This window comes from Varroa jacobsoni, unplaced genomic scaffold (genome assembly GCF_002532875.2).
Source record: "Varroa jacobsoni isolate VJ856 unplaced genomic scaffold, vjacob_1.0 contig01757, whole genome shotgun sequence".
NCBI classification, from domain to species: domain Eukaryota; kingdom Metazoa; phylum Arthropoda; class Arachnida; order Mesostigmata; family Varroidae; genus Varroa; species Varroa jacobsoni.
The window spans coordinates 49,286-63,909 of NW_019214684.1; the positions used below are offsets into that span (position 1 = coordinate 49,286).

The window sequence follows — 14,624 nt, forward strand, 5'->3', positions numbered from 1 at the left end:
TATGTCGACAGAAAAGGAATTTTGCAGATGGATGAACTCTCGCATTTGCAGTGACACGTTTGTTTTGCCAAGTGTCTTTCATAGGCCTTTGCCCGTACTAGAGCCCCCTCGTGCCGTTTGTCCAACCTCCGCTCATAGAACTTACGCGGCCTCTAGCGACGTCGTGTACCTAACGGAAATACGCAAAGGGATACCCGTGCAGCAACTCGACACGACTTTAACTAGGCCACTCATTTTATTCTAAGGGTCTGTTAGGTAGCAGGTTAGATTGCAGAGGCCGACGAGTGGTATGCCATGGCTGAGCCAGCGGCTTACATAGAACAATCTGCTGAGCCAACTCAGCAGGTTCCTTATACTAGCGCGCCAAATAAACGAGCTTCGCAGCAAGGTCTTTGCCGATCCGAATATACACCCTGCTCCATAACCGTCCCTTGCCTCTGCCATAGGACGAACTACTTTGAAACATAAACTTCTGCCACTATCGGGTTGCCATTACAGCGCAAATTGAGCCGCAAGCTTAAGAGTTAAGGCTGGAACGTCAAGCATTTAGTTCAAATGGAGTTCCTCTGACAATGAGCTTCGTTGAGTCAGGATTCAACCTGTGTTTTATAGCCCGTTTTATGGATCGTTTGGCGGAGACCAATATAAATGCTACGGATGTTTATTGAGGACATTCACTCACGCTGTCTAGCTCGAGAATGACTATAGGATAAAGGCCGCTCATAGAAACCTAGGCCATTTATTAAACGATGGACTATTTATGAAACCCATGCTTGTGTTGCAATAGCTACTTGCCAAACTTTTTCTGCTGTTCTCTAAATCTTTTTAATGTCACCTTGTGGGTATGCATATATGTATTAAATTTAGATCCTTCAATGTTTTTGGTCAGATTTCTTTGCAGCTTCCGGGTTCTCTTCAAGCAAACTACTCCTAGCAGTTAATTAGTGATAGAAGAACTAAGGACAAAAGTATCAAAGTCATTTTTTATTGAGCGATTCAAGTTTCTTCTTCTTTTTCTTCTTCTTCTTCTTCTTCTATGAAACACTTGTGGTTCTACTGCAGTGCCGACAGATTGTCGATCATCAGTGTTTCGTCACGTTATAGACAAAGGTGAAATATGCTAGTAAAATGATTTCTAAATATGGATAAGCATTACCGTGAGTTCATCTCCATAGCCGTATTACTGAACAGCTCTGATTTTGAACGTTTAATGACACGCACAGAAACGGCCAAGTGTAGACACTGTACAACGTACTTCACGGCGTTAACGATGAATCAGTTGTTAATAATTTACTACTGCGTATTGAGCAAATATCAAAATATATGAATAAGTTAGGTCTCTTTTTCGTGACAATTCTATTGGACTCCGTCATTGTCTGGGCTTACACTTGTTGCACCGCAGTCGTCACTGTCAGCAATATCCAGCACATGTTACATAAACATTTTCCGTGCTGCTTCATGACGCCGATGGCGACAGTAATAATCTGCCGTTGCCACATCAGTCGCAGTAGTGTCCTTGGCTGGATGCAGCGCATCCGGCCGACAGACGTTGACGGCAGTAACACGCAGCGCAATGGTTGTTCCAGTTGTGTTGAGGCCTCTATAGAGTCGGAAAACTTGACGTTACTTGGACCTGTAGCCTAGCCGTGGACCTCTGTATGTTATTAGGGTCCTTCATTCGGGTTGTCAACATCAAAGGATTTAAACTTGCAACTGCTGAAAGTGGCATCGCTGGAGTTCTCGATCAGCGTTCTCTATTCGTAAGGGCAGATTTGTGCAAATACTAGCAGATGAGTAACGTTCGAAAGCCATGGAACACGTGTGAGCAGATAGCTAAGATGTTTGTACATAGATCCATAATAAAATCCTCTTCATTCATTTAAGTAGAGATTTGCTTGTGTACATAAGGACTTTCACGCCAGAGGTGTATGCAAATTAGTCGCAATACTTTTGCCTATCAACAAAACGCCCTAAGGCTGCTACAGTTATACATCACACCGATTAAATATGCGGTGCGTATTTTTTCCATATTACTATGCCTTTAAATTGTGCATTAAGAAACCAGTAAGGAAAGATTTTCTACCGCCTTGAAGCAATACAGATTTGGCAGCTTGTCATTTCGGAGACTACGTACCGTGTTGTCGATCCATTGAAGTGTCGCAATCTGTAAAAAAAAACGAAGAGTCACTTGTTACCACTCCATTCAGGTCATGCGGCAGCGCGTATGAGGATATACCTTGAGGTCTGGCGCATAGTGTGAATGTCTTTAATAATATTAGCACAAGTTGTTTTCGAAATCGAGGCAACAAAGGCACGCGGTGCCGCGCAAGCGTGCCAAGCCATGCACGCGCTCACGAAGTTCGCCCGTTCTACCCTTGGTTACATTTAGGCATTACGGCAGAATGTACAGTAAGGCAAGAGAGCAACCTTGTCCACGATTTGCCATTCGTTCATCATACAACAAACAATATTTTATGAAACAGGCTAAAGGAACAAGCTCCTTGTCCGGTGTCGATTGATACGTCATCAATATCAGCAGGTATGAGGTAATTAGTATCGTACTTGGGCGCCAATTGGTAACCTAGCAACAAGTTGCATTGCAGACCTCACTCATCACGCGAGCTGATACGGACTCAGCAGCATAAAGAAACTGAATTGTCAACCGGGACATTTGTCGTAGAAAAACCATTTGCAAAAAATCGTAACTGCGTCAGCCCCTCTTCTACAGACCGGGAAACATTTTCAACGACGAATATATATAATTCATATAATGGGCAGGACATTCATGGCATCATATGGCCTGCTACAGGCACACGGATTCTAAGGCAATAGTCAAACTGAATTTTGATGACGATTATTTTACATTGTGATAACGATCTTACCGGTCATCGAATAGATAATGTTCTTCAATGTGTGAAACAATGATCTGTAACCAATTTTTCAGCAATTCTGCCGGCTTAGAACGTCCAGCTAGACGTTCTATGTCTGTATGAGCAGTCCACGTTATTCAACATATTCATTAATATTTCTGATGAATACTTTGCCTTGAATTTTAGTTGTTTACATTTGAAAATAATCTGTTCTTGCCCGTTATCAAATAGTTGCTATAAGAACAAGTTAGCGAGTTCCGGTAATAACACCTACTGGCCCTTGTAGCCCCATCAGGCATCTAGAACAATTCCACTCGAGGCTTTTCGACTGGATGCACAGTACGTAAACGGATTTGCAACAAAATACATTTGCATACATTAGACCTTGAATGAAAACATACACTAGAACTTGACTGCGAAGTTATCTGGTGCAAAGCAAGCATTTGATGCGAGGCGTTACTATTGTCAAAAGCCTATACTAGACATCCCAGGCCACTGTGAGTCTGTCTGTGGCAGAACCAGTCGTTATTAACAACGTCTAACTATTTGAATGGTAGAATTTCATATCTCCTATTAGAATCTGCCACTGATTAGTTACTTCCCAATGGAACGAGGAGACAGTCGTCTTGAGTAAACTTCCTTGGAGCGCAACAAATGATTACTCGATTTCATAGACAAATGCCTTACGTTGTCCTCCTGTGCTGTCGTGTCTGCTAGGACGCGATGCATGCTCTATCACGTATTTCATGGGCATACCTAGTAAAGGTTCTAAATCGGCCTGGTGTGGTAGAAAGCGAAAAGTTAGATGCACGCATTTCATTAAATGTTTTCATTGAGATTACCGGTACGAAAATTACGTCTTGCTGTCGAAGCTTGACGTATCGCGTACTTAAGCTAGAGCTAGATATCACCCAGATGTGAACCGTTTCCTGCAGTGTAGGCAAGAATTTGAAAGGGCAAGTCTGCCCGACCCAGAGCTTCAAAGCCTGTCATCAAACGTCTGAACTCAATATCGTATGGCGGAAGATCGAAACAATTAACATTTAATTAGATCCCCTAACTGAGCACTAAATATAAGAAGTGCTTTAAGGGCAGCCCCTTTGTCTCGTTTCTAAGTTTGCCCTAAGCACGCCTTTAAGAGTCAACAACGTGTGTTCGTTTACGACTGAGAAGATGTAGTCATTTGCAGAAGCAAGGTAACGAAATATATGAATTTAGCTCACAGTTACTTAGTATTCGACGTATACTTATTACCATCCTTTTTCGAGAAGCCGTCCTGAGCAAGCGTCTCAAGTCAACGAACGACTGACTGTAAGGAAGGGATATACTCTCCATAAGGGTCGTATCCTTCCATCAGCAAAACAAGGTGTCACGTTTGGCGCATCTTGTGCATACGGCATTTAGCGCCGTGACGACGCAGACCCGACGACTACGGCCATAGAAGGCCGCGACCGCGTGGCAGGCGCGAACCAATCCACTGAGCTTGATTATTACTACTGTTATGGCTCTCTCCGTTTTGTCTCAAACCTTGCTAAGCGAATGCTTGCGCCGCATTGATACAAATCTACGGCAGCACAACTACCTATCAAAGGAGCGTCGGCTCTCCATTAGGTCTATCGACCTACTTTTCAACTGGCATCTAAGGAACATCTTCCGCATCTTCCCATTCTTGGCAAAGGAATATAACCGAATCAAAGAAGAGTTGAAGAATAGGAAGAAAAAGTTTTGGCATTAATGACTGCTAGCTGAAATGAAATCATCTACGATTGACACAATCCCTGTCGGATCTGCCTGATGTAACAACGTTTCATGACGTAACATCTGACTTGTACGGAAATCCCGTGAAAGCTTACGTAATCTGTAAAATATCTACCTCTTGCAAATGGAGTTATTGTGCGTGATCTTCCCTGCACAAGTAAATTGCCTTAGCGTAATCTTATCGATATAATTCATTTTAAAAAATTTATATAATTTTTGATACGGTTCGACATAATCAAAGTTTATTGCCTAAGCAGTTCACGCGTCGAAGCAATAACTAGCCATAATTTTTCGTTTGGCCGACATTGCTACCATTGCCCAGCTCTGTAGCCCGACAACTTGCATGAAGAATTTTGAAATCTCTGCCTGTTGACAGAAAGAACAAAACACTGACCTGAGTACTATTGAAAAACGGAAGTATTCGTTCAGGTTGATGAACACATGCAAGCGTTACCTCATGAAGCTCCGTGTATATATATCTATAGACGCACATATTTTCTACCACAGGCCACCGGGATTAACCGAAGCTAGACGAGGCTAGGTCAAGGTTAACGGCCGCCGACAGCAGTGGCATACAGGTCGGGTTAAGCGATCACTACCACCAGAGGTCGTGTGTGGTTGCTGCAGCACAAGGAAAATGCTGGCCGACCGCCCGACCGGGTTGACGTTTATTAAGGGAGTCCTGAGAAGTCGATATGTTTATTCATGCGCTGTCCGATGACCATTTTCAAGGGCTAGGAAAAAAGGTGGGAAAATTTTGGACCAACTGGTAAGAGTGTCTAAAGCGAACAGTATTCTGGTTTCAGCCACCGCCTGGCTTTTCGATGAAACGGCAAAGCGATTGTAACAGTGTAAGCAACGCAACATGGGGATTTGTATTTCAACATAGAACTAAACGTGGCCTTCGGACTCGTGATATCTAGAGCCTGGTGGCATCCAAGATCAGCCATCATTGTTTATTTGACCAGTTGCGTGTTGCCATTGCTGGTGGCGATAGAATGCTTTTCTGTCGGCCAGTAGGACACTATTCAACAGCACTAGGACTACTTGAGACGGAAAAAGAAAAACGAAAGTAAAAAGGCTAAAATAAGTTGAAAAGCTTAGGTTGGTTCCAGTGAGAAAAAGAGACAGTTTGGCTGAACGTCGTCGCGAGCTTGGTGTCGAAGCGGAAGAGTGTGGCCGGTAGTACTAATTTCAAATTATCAAGGTGCCATTAGCAGAGTTGTCGAGCACCTGATAGAACACTCGGGTCATCGTATGGGAACAAATAGAATGACGTCGGAGCCTATATATATATATATATATATATATATAGAGAGAGCGAGGTATTTAGGTGGCCGGCTGCACATGCGTCCATCCACTTTTGCTAGTACGAGAAAAAAAGCTAGTTCTTTCGTTTTTAGACTTTCTTTTCCCCCAAAATCGACGGTTTACATTATTGTAAGTTTTCATGCGGCTCTTGAAAAATATTTCCATAAGCTAAACCGAAAGATCCTCAATAAGTTTTATATTAAAAAAATTAAAAGGTTCATGAAAATGGCTTAAAAAGTCATTCTTGATACATTTATTATATCGAAATTAAATACAGCTTGGAGAGGGGAAATCTATCGTCGATCAGGCTGTCCCAAATAAACTTTAACAGTGAGTCTTTCTCGAGCCATTTTGCATCTTTTTCAAAATCACTAGAATGAGTATTAATTAAAGCATTGAACAATCGCAGCCGCCGAGAGCGACTCTAGCGTAAGCAAGAAGCGTTGTTGAAATATATTTTTGTTTAGATTCAGATTTAGAAACAGTTCTTAAGGAAAAGCCTGAATTTAGGTCCCAGCTATTTTTATATATATATATATATATAAACGTTCACACTGCTGATCTTGATGAATACCAAATTCGCGATACAGCTTCAAGACAGGTTTGCTTGTCAGTTCAAAGCGTTTGATTTCAGGAACACGAAAACAGATCTTACCCGATAGGCACATCTTCTCCAAGAGTGGAAGGAGGCCTGCGGGAGGATACAAAAAGTAATTGCTCGTCTTGCTTGTCTACGTATTACGTTGTTTGGCAGAGTCTCCTCTGGTGGTTATTTAATGACTGCTCATAAACGTGTCTACCTGACAGCGAAGGCATGATTGCCGAAGCCAGTGGCTAGTATCCTATGCGTTCTGGCGTTGGGCAGTGTGACCTCGGACGTGTCCCATGTATCAACGGTAAATCATGCGCATGACACACATGAAACTCTGCCAGATCCTTCTGGAGTACTAACCACTAGTCTATAGCAGATGTACCATTGATGCATTACTGTAACAAAATGGCAGCATCAGCGTCAATAGTCACGATTAGCCTCCGATAGGCGCGCGCACAGTTGGGTAAATGGCGACTCGTTACTTCTACCAGTCGGAACTAATACAGCTTTCAAAGGGAAAGAAAAGAAAATGTGTCGATCAGGTACCATGGACCGAAGTAAACATTTTACGTACACGGATACGAGTGACATTGATCGGATTATATAGTAAAAGGACTTTCGCTCACTGCTGTTGGAAGCAAGTAAAGCTATCGATCTGTAATGGAATGAAGGAAATGAGGAAGAGTCGGCGTTTAAATCCGAATTCGCAGCTGAACGTTCTGTTACGATGACTTGGCGGTACACATAAATGTACATTGTAAGCTACTATGTACACTTAATGTTCAGGTAAATCATCTTTTACTCGTTCTTGGCATCTAACGAGCTCACCTCAAGCGATATAATTACGTGAGCATAAGGAGGTCATCTAACAAAATAAGCATTTTTGGAAATTTGCGGTGACACACAGTTGGAGGCTATTTTTATAATTAAGAAGTCGAATGTCGATTTCACCAAACGATTAGAAAGTATTAACTCGTACGTTTTAGTTTTGAAGGAAGGGAACAATTTAGCTTGAAGCAATGAGCAGATGATTCTTGCATTAATTAGATCATTCAGTCCGTGCCCGTTTGGGTCTTAGATTGTGGCTGAGATTTTATATAGCTCGCAAGAACGTTAACTGAAGATCTAGTCCAGAAAACGGTGAAATTTAAAAGGGAAAGTACCAGTTCTGTTTAGTCTACATAGGACATTTAAGCGTTTCAAAAAATGGACAAAGCGCAGGCCAGATAATCATTCGTTTTCAACAAATCCAACGCACACTTGTAAGCATATATGTAAAATTGTACAAAATCTCTCTTTAAGTGACGTCCTTGCGAGATGGGCTACAATGGTTATTCAAACAGAGATAAATGAAAATATTGATAAAACTGTCGCGAGGAGGAATCGACATTTAGGTGTTCATGATATTGCCAAGAAAGCTAGCAAGAAAAAAGTGTGCCAGACGAGCTGACGTAAAATATCTCACCTAATCGTACTTCGATCTGAGAGACCCTAAGGAAACGCAAAGAAATCGAGCTATTTCTAAGGCGGTTGATAACGGATGAGTGAAAGCAAATTACATACGACAAAAATCTTTAAATTTAAAAAAAAAATACATTTTAGAGTCTGTAGGAAAGCAACCGACGCTAAAGAAGGTGATGCTGTGCTATCGTTTGATGAGACTAGAAAAAAATCGCTCTGTCAAACACCGCCTGACAAATCGATTGATTCGGTTCCCTGTCGTCAACAGGATCATGACATATCATGGAGAAAAATAGGCACGAACTCGATGGAAATCGCTCCCCACCATGACAAAGCTAGACCACATACTTTTTTGGCTTGAAAGAAATGGAAAGATTTTAGATGAGAAATTTCAACGCCTTCGCCGTACGGTCCGGATCTTACACCATTAAATTATTATCTGTTTTCACAAAACTTCCTTAATGGTTTTAATTTAATTTCACTGAACAGCTGTAAAAAAATCGCTAATTGCCTTAGTTTGCATCCAGAAACTATCGAAGTTATACACTCGTAAGACGAAGCTGTTGCTGGAAAAATAGCAGAAGATAGATAATTTAAGCAATTTTTGTTTCAACTTGGACTCGAAAATGGTCAGCACAATTTGACAACCCAGCAGATTTTTCCTCAACCCTCAAACTCTCGTTTCATGTGGGTTAGTTTCTGTACGACTGCCATTCCCGTTTGTGTACTCGTTTCTATTGGATAAGCAACAGCCTGCGCCATCCCTTCTTTATGTTTGCTTCCAGTGGATCTACCACGGCCTAAGTAGGGACGCATGGAGCATGAATCAACTCCTTCGCCATGTTACTTTCGAATGCGCGAAGAGCGTTGCTGGTTAGATGACAGTTATTATTATTCTTGTTTCTCAGTGCTAATCGTATTGTTACAAATAGAAAAAGCAGCGATAACGGTGGGGGATCCTTAAAGCTAATGGGAACACCTAACGACTGCTGGCAGTGTTAGTCACATCGACGTCGAAGACAAAAAAAGGTAACCGTTTCTCTTGAGAAGATAATCCCCTTCAGTTTGGAGACGGTGGTAGTACCGCCGACAATAAAGGACTGCGATTTGCTTGCGTAATGCGGCATTACAATTGCCCCGTACGTAGTTGCTACATATGCGTACGTTTATAGGCATTACACTTTTTCACCGCTACTACTGCCACCTCTACTGTTATATTCACCTGATACGAGAAATCGCCCAACACAAAAAGTGGTTTCTACCATGGATGGAAAAATGTACGATTCCAATATGCGAACATATCCTACACGAAGAGCATAAGTTAGGCCATCAGTTACCATGCACGACCTTCTGCCCCCGCGAGGACAGGAGGGCAACACCATCTAATTAAAGATTGTAACAGTACTTCTGTGGCGAGAGGCGGGCAGAGCAATATTTGTACGAAATCCAAGATAAACAGGATCTGAATCCAATGTCAGGTATTTCGTGCACATGCGTATTACGCCGCCGTCGCCATTTTGGCGGAATCTGTGATCTAGCCGACGCGTCGGCCTCTTGAGACAATGGTAGATTTTTAGATCTAGGTGTTTCTAATGCAATATAGTACGTAATAACGGCGACCATCAAACCGCTCGTCTACATTGAGCGCGCATGCCGTTTGAATTACGGATTATTTCGGCCCTCTTGTTTACGGCTTGCTTCCGGCGGATCGTAGTTTTTTGTTTGGCTCTGATAAATGGTGCATTAGTTGAGTGTAAGCTTTACCCCCCACTTTCTTTTGCCGCTAGTAGAATTGATGGCATAGACATGTATAGTTATGACAGCGACGTCGGCAGTGAAAGCAGACGTTGATATTAGAGTCGTCGAAAAAAAGGCTCTGGTTCTCGGTGAAGACGTGGCAAGAAGAAACGATGTATAGCCTTATGGTTATAAGCTCGTGGCCGTTGCTTGGTTTTAGCTGTCAAAACGCAGGGCAGAATGCGAAGAGCCTGCCTGGTATAGCCATAAGCCAGCTAACAAGCCACTGTGGTCGAAGCTGTAGATTGGTAAGACCATGAGGGCCAGAACCCTGCTGCGGCCGTAAAGAAGGTGGCTGATGCGAGGGCTTTGCAAGCAGACGACACGAAGGGGCAATATTAATATGCGGTGTACGCCCGCACGAGAGGGAAGAGGGCGTTTCTAGAGAGCTCGATGGCGTGTTGGCCCCATGTAAAGGGGGAATGGCTATAGAATAACAACGCAGTGAGGATCCAACGGGGTGAGGTGTGAAGAGAAGGTCCTATTTCCACCACTGAGCCCTAAACCTATCTGTAGGGACTACACAGCGCACAGAAAAGGGTCCAGTGTTCTTAGTAGCAGCAGCAGCAGTCGAGGAGCTTTGCCACGTCCTAACTGAGAGTGGGGAGCGGTCGAAGGTAGGCAGAAGCAAAGTCGCGAAAAGGCTAACGAGCAACAAATCCGAAAGTCTACGGTGTTTTCGCCAGGTTAACTGCTAAAGATAGCGATTCGAAGTCTTCTGTGCCGATACGTGTTTTTTGCGGCATTGGGATCAGCCTAGTTTATATAATAAGGTTCTCGTGAAAGATTTACCGGAGCAGGCGAATTGTAGTCAATTATGTTGCGTCTTTTAGGGGCGCATTTTTTTTTACGTATGATAAAATAAAACACTCGTGAAAAATTGAAATAGGGATATTAATTTTAAAAAATTAGCGGTGAACGAAAAACAAATGATAGATATAGAATAAGACTTCACGACGGTGCGTTTACTTTGTCTAACATATCTGGTGTGACCTGCTTTTGGTAAAAGCAACCGATCACAGGACACCTATGTCTACACAAAGGCTTGTCTGGTTAATATTATTATCATTATATATTTAGATAAGGCTGAAAATTTTTAACGTGAGCACCAGATTTAGAAGATAGCATTCTACTACTAGAGTACTAAAAATATAACACAGTACGCCACTTAGCTTATTCGCAGTACTTCCGTTTTGATAACGCTTCTAATGATTAGAGGGATGTTACATTGCATAGAAATTTAATATTCCCAAACAAAATCTAATATATTTTACTTACGCTTTATTCAAAACTTCTGGTTCGGTTCACCTAGCTTTATTCACTTATACTATACATGGCTCAACATTATAATTGTTGTGGTCCAGCGAAGCTAGCGTATTTACATGCAATAATAATCTTGATAAAAACAGAACCAACCATGCGGGGTCGTCGGTGCAACAAAAAGCTCGCAAGAAAAACAACATGATAAATTACTCTTTCATGCTATTCTGTCGTGGATGCTGCTTCGGCCGGACGGATGCAGATCCATGGCCTGGGTTTATCCTAAACCATTGCCAGCCACCGGCCCTGCTGCCAGGTCAAATGCGACGCGGAAGGAGAGAGACACGAGTAGAAAAATGGTACGGCGTCTCGGTGCGACCATGATAAACGCATTTGAAAGATCCTCACAATGCGGTCCACGCATAAACCTGACCGAAGGTGGAAATTCAAATCGCATTCTGGATGAAAGTAAGTTAAAAGAAAACGAGCCGCTTGTTGTCTTGGATTCTTTAGCACGACGCTGTTCCGTTCGAAACCCTATTTGCATTCAGCTGGAGGCGTATACTACTTTGAGGAATGCCTTATCGGGGTACGCGTCATCGTTCATATTCGTAGTGAAGTAACTCGTTCTAGTGGCAGAAAAGAGTAAAGGGAGGTTTGGATTGGGGCGCAGGCAATTTTACTAACTGTTATCTGTGTATGATATATGTCGACCACAATAATATAGCCTAAATTTAGTATTTGTTACTTATTTTCACTCCACAGGCCAGTTGTTTTTTTTTTTTAGTAACAGCTTTCGATTAGGCTCACCTCGATGTCTAACCGCGTGGCCAGATAATTTAATTTCCAATTTGTGAGAGGACCTATCCTACTTTTAAGGATACTTGGCCGCCAGGGGGTTTGACTTTTTTCAATTCAGCGATTCGGTTCGTTACGTCCTACTTAGATTTCTTGGGATTATAAATCCTTCAAACCGCTAGTGGTTTCCGATGTGCAGCCTGTAGGATTTCAATGTTTGAAGCTTCGCGTAAGTCGGACAATTGCAAAGGCCTGTCCATCGAAAAGACAGCTTTGCTTGTGCACCTATTTCCACCTTTGGGAAGCCATCTTCCACGTTCCCAAAATTAATCGGCGACCTTTATTCGTACAAGTGGAAAACCCATATGAGTAAAGTTTGATTACATAAGTGTTTTTGTGCAAGCTTTTGAGCAAAAATGTGTCGCTTATTAAATATAATTGAGCGATACAGTGGGCTCTCATCAAAGACTTTAAAATTGTCTTCAAGGTAATTTTGACATGATTTTTGTGCTTGCAACAGCATATATGTGTAGAAACACACGCGATGAAAATAGAAAAGATGCTCTATACGTGTAATAGTGACTAAGACTAAATTCAGATGCCCTGATCGAATCAACAATCTATAGAAATACATAATACCTTGCATAGTATAAAAAGTTCCTTTGCCGTATGATTTCCGCAAGCAGGCTTTTTAGATGGAATCCTATATATTATACCGTAGCAAATGGTATTCACTGCAGGCATTCCAACGAGGTCCCGAACCTGATCCTTTCGGCTAAATAGATCGTCGCCTTTTTCAAAATGAGTGAACGTACTAAAATCGAAAGTTTTATATGTCAATGATTAAGGAATTACATTTTATTACTCAAATGTTCTTCAAGCGCTTTCGTTATATCCAAGGGAGGACGATAGGGATGTGGGATATAAGAATACGGCAAGAAATCACTCATTCCAATTACCTAAATTATTGTGTATAAGATCAACCGGAGCACCGTCTCTGTACATCTAGTTGGGCATCCTCTATCCATAGATATTGTAATTTACGTATTCCGGTTCGAAGTATTGCCTTGAGCTGAATAAAGTTCCGGTTTCGCAAATTATTTTGTCTATATTAATAAAATGCTTTACTAGTTTTACTTAAATTAAATTCAGTCAAACGTTTAGTAAAATCTTTCCATAACCACCCTTTAGGCTTACTTAGTGCTCCACGGTTAAATTGTCGTTATATATTGTAGCCGAAATCATAGATAGCGAAATGAATGGAAAAAAAAACAACGCTCATCACGCTGTTTGCTTTGAGCGGTAGCTGAGCTCAGAGCTCAATCAGTCATGCTCTTGTTTTGCTACCTGTAAAACGCAAACTTCTTGAGTAACGATAATAACGTTACTTGCTAGAATCAGGCCATTCACTTATTTGCCTACGGTTCCAAATACATGAGATGCTTAGCTTAGAGTAACCATAGACGTGCACTTGATGCGATTTGTCCTGTTTGATACACAATAGATAATATTGTCAGAAACGTTAAGCTGCTGTCGATTCATCAAACTAACAAGCGATGCACAGTTACTAAATAGAGTACATGCAATACTCACTAGCTCAATCACCTTGTCCAATTCCTTTAGTATGTAGCTTTCCACCTCTTTTTCCAACGTATATCGGAACGATTGTAATCAAATTAGCTACCCCCCTCAATGTGATTTCTAGCTATTTTGCTAATCGAACGCCCGAAGACACAAGAGAAACATGTAGGACAAATAAAAGCTAGACGTATCACCCACAAGTCACAGAGAACAAATACACACTATAGTAAGCCATTGTTTCTTTTAAAGAATCCTTCAGACACATAGCAGGAATACGAGTCAACAACGAAATTTTCGCTACTTCGCTAATCGACGTTAGACAGCACTGACCATCTTGGTAACCTTTGTCGAGAACTTTTGCTGTTCTTCATACGCGTGAGACACGCACACACTGGCAGTACGTTTTAGCAAGTTTCCTCCGGTTTGAGAATAAGAGGTATCCACGCACTTTGTCCCGTGCTCCGTTTCCTTTCTCTCTCTCTGTCGCTGAGCAGAGTCGCTACGGCTCTGTGGCTGTCGCTGGTAGTGGCCTTATAGGCCGGGAGCGTGAGACTGTGGCGTGCTCGGTAGACGTGATTACGTTGCTCAACATGTCTGCCTTATGAGTCGGCTCTCCAGTGAAAGCGCGCTCGCTGTCGGCCAGTTTGACTTAGTGCAACTAACACAGAAGCATTTAGAGCAGCTAGCACCGATCACGACCCACTACGTTATACAGCAGTGTTTGGTGGCGTACTAATGCTACCTGAAACGGGCCGTCCACGTAAATGACTAGCATAAAATAAACCAGCACGACCCAAGGCAGAGAGCAGGAGACCAAACCCTCAGCTGTTGTACCCTAACGCCGAGGTCAGCAAGATGTCACTTATGCATAGCCCGCGGTAAGGGGTATGGTGACAGTAGCGTGAGGGGAAGCAGTCATGTGGTGCCCAGTGTTACGACGACACGAACACCGCTATCTGTGCCTGCGCTCCTATGTTGTCATAGTAAAGATTTTGCTTTATGGCAAATGTAGGCGCATCCGGAAGTGGCATAGTTTGCTGAATCTTATTCAGCGTAGTAGTTGCTGTCACCGATGATTTGGCCTCCGAGCTGTGACAGCTCTACCACAAGGCAGCCGTGGGGAGATCAGGCGGATGATGACAGAGACAGCAACGCTGCAAATAACGGTGGCCGCCATAACAATACCTTTCAGCAAA

The 14,624-nt window shown here is 42.4% G+C and overlaps 1 long non-coding RNA gene across 1 annotated transcript; it reads right to left on the reverse strand.

Annotated features, from left to right (window-relative positions):
• Positions 1-965: 965 nt before the first annotated feature.
• Positions 966-14,187, reverse strand: LOC111272185 (uncharacterized). The gene is made up of 2 exons (XR_002687363.2): positions 13,441-14,187; positions 966-2,164 (listed from the first exon to the last, which is right to left on the reverse strand). It is a non-coding gene; the product is annotated as an uncharacterized LOC111272185 (long non-coding RNA).
• Positions 14,188-14,624: the final 437 nt, after the last annotated feature.